Genomic DNA, 3,408 nt, shown 5'->3' on the forward strand with positions numbered 1-3,408 from the left:
CAAGGGCACGGTACACTGTGATACATGGGTCATGGAGGATTGTAATGACAAGGTCATGGAGCATTGTGATGAGAATGGCATCGAGCATTGTGATGACAAGTGTCATGGAGCTTTGTGATGACAAGGACATGGAGCAATGTGATGAGAGGGTTCATGGAGCATTGTGATGACAATGACATGGAGCATTGTGATGCCAAGGGTCATGGAGCTTTGTGATGACAAAGGTCATGGAGCATTTTGATGACAAGTGTGTGGTGCATTGTGATGAGAAGGGCAGGGAGCATTTTGATGACAGGGTAATGCAGCAATTTGATGAAAAGTGTAATGGAATATTTTGATGCCAGAGGTTATAGAACATTGTGATGCCAGGGGTAATGTAGCTTAGAGATGAAAAGGGTCATGGAGCATTTTGATGACAGGGGTTATGGAACATTGTGATGTCAGGGGTCATGGAACATTGTGCTGATAAGGGGATGTAGCATTGTGATGACAGGGGTCATGGAACATTGTGATAACAGGGGTGAGGGAGGATTGTGATGACTAGTGATGGAACATTGTGATATCTCATGTGAGAGAGTCTTTGGATGAGAAGTGCATGGAGCATTGTGATTACAAGGTTTATGGAGCATAGCGATGACAAGGTGGTGGATCATTGTGGTGAAAAGCGCATGGCACAATTTGATGACAAGGGTCATGGAGCATTGTTCTGACAAAGGCATGGAGCATTGTGATGACAAGGGTCACGGAGCATTGTGATGAAAAGTTCATGGAGCATTGTGGTTACAAAGGTCACAGAGCCTTGTGATGACGTGGGCATGGATTGTTGTGATGACAAACGTTATGAAGCATTGTGATGACTGTAGTCACGGAGCATTGTGGTGACAGGGGTCATGGAGCATTGTGATGACAATGGCATGGAGCATTGTGATGCCAAGTGTCATGGAGGATTCTGATGACAAAGGTAATGGAGCATTGTGGTGACAATGGTTTGGAGCATTGTGATGACAAGGATCAGGGAGCATTGTGCTGACAAGTGCATGGAGCTTTGTGATGACAAGGACATGGATCATTGTGATGACAAGGGTCATGGAGCATTGGGCTAAAAATGTGCATGGAGTATTGTGATGACAGGGGTCATGGAGCATTGTGATGACAAGGGAATGGAGCATGTTGATGACAAGGTCTTGGAGCATTGTGATGAGATGACCATGGAGACTTGTGATGACAAGTCTAATGGAGCATTCTTATGAAAAGGGGCATGGAGCATTGTGATTACGGGGGTCTTGAAGCATTGTGATGACAAGGGCATGGAGCATTGTGAGGCGAAGTCCACGGAACATTGTGATGACATGCGTCATGGAGCTTTGTGATGACAAGGGCATGGAGCATTGTGATTACATGGGTCTTGGAGCATTGTGCTGACAAGGGTCCTGGAGCCTTGTGATGACAAGGCCGTGGAACATTGTGATGGCAGGGGTCATGGAGCTTGTTATGACAGAGGTAAGAGAACATTGTGATGAGAAGTGCATTGAGCATTGGTCTGAAATATTTCATGGATTATTGTGATGAGAGTGGGCATGGCGCATTGTGATGACAAGGGCACGGTACACTGTGATACATGGGTCATGGAGGATTGTAATGACAAGGGCATGGAGCATTGTGATGAGAAGGGCATCGAGCATTGTGATGACAAGTGCCATGGAGCTTTGTGATGACAAGGGCATGGAGCAATGTGATGAGAGGGTTCATGGAGCATTGTGATGACAATGACATGGAGCATTGTGATGCCAAGGGTCATGGAGCTTTGTGATGACAAAGGTCATGGAGCATTTTGATGACAAGGGTGTGGTGCATTGTGATGAGAACGGCAGGGAGCATTGTGATGACCAGGTAATGCAGTATTGTAAAGAGAGGTGTCAGGGAGCATTGTGATGACATATGTAATGGCCCATTGTGATGACAATGGCTTGGAGCATTGTGATGACAAGTGTCAGGGAGCATTGTGCTGACAAGTGCATGGAGAATTGTGATGACAAGGGTCATGGAGCATTCTGATGACAAGCTTGTGGAGTATTTTGATGACAATGGCATGGAGCATTGGCATGAAAAGGGCATGGGGCTTTGTGATGAAAAAGGCATGGAGCCTTTTCGTGACAGGGTTCAAGGAGCATTCTGACGACAAGTGTCAGGGAGCATTGTGATGACAAGTGTATTGAGAATTGTGATGACAAAGGTCATGGAGCATTGTGATGAAAAGGGCATGGATTATTGTGATGACAGGCATCATGGAGTGTTGTGAGGACAAGTGTTATGGAACATTGTGATCACAAGGGTTTGGAGCATTGTGATGGCAGAGGTCATGGATCATTTTGATTTCAAGGAGCATGGAGCATTGTGATGACAAGGGCATGAAGCAATGTGACCCAAAGTTCATGGAGGATTGTGATGACAATGGAAATGGAGTATTGTGATGACAAGTGCATAGAGCATTCTAATGACAAGGTCATGTACATTTTGCTGACAAAGGCATGGAGCATTGTGATGACAGGTGTCATGGAGCACTGTGATGAGAAGCGTCATGGAGCATTGTGAATACATGGGTCATGGAACATTGGGGTAACATGGGCATGGATCATTGTGATGACAAGGGTCATGGAGCATAGGGCTGAAAATGTTCATGGAGTATTGTGATGACAGGGGTCATGGAGCATTGTTATTACAGCGGTCTTGGAGAATTGTGATGACAAGAGTCCCGGATCATTGTGTTGTCAGGTGTGATGGAGTGTGTTTATGACACTGGTCTTGGAGCATTGTGATGATATTGGTCATGGAGCATTGTGATGAGAATGTCATGGAGAATTGGGCTGAAAATTTTCATGGAGTATTGTGATGACATGGGTCAAGGAGCATTGTGATGACAAGGGAATGGAGCATGGTGATGACAAGATCCTGGAGCATTTTTATGAGATGAACATGGAGACTTGTGATGACAAGTCTCATGGAGCATTCTGATGAAAAGGGGCATGGAGCATTGTGATTACTTGGGTCTTGGAGCATTGTGATGACAAGGGCATGGAGCATTTTGAGGAGAAGGCCATGGAATATTCTGATGACATGCGTCATGGAACTTTGTTATGACTAGGGCATGGAGCATTGTGATTACAGGTGTCTTGGAGCATTGTGATGACAAGGGTCCTGGAGCCTTGTGATGACAAGGCCGTGGAACATTGTGATGGCAGTGGTCATGGAGCTTGTTATGACAGAGGTAATGGAGCATTGTGATGAGAAGTGAATTGAGCATTGGTCTGAAAAGTTTCATGGATTATTGTGATGAGAGTGGGCATGGAGAATTGTGATTACAAGGGCACGGTACACTGTGATACATGGGTCATGGAGGATTGTAATGAC

This window comes from Mesoplodon densirostris, unplaced genomic scaffold (assembly GCF_025265405.1).
Source record: "Mesoplodon densirostris isolate mMesDen1 unplaced genomic scaffold, mMesDen1 primary haplotype scaffold_37, whole genome shotgun sequence".
NCBI classification, from domain to species: Eukaryota; Metazoa; Chordata; class Mammalia; order Artiodactyla; family Ziphiidae; genus Mesoplodon; species Mesoplodon densirostris.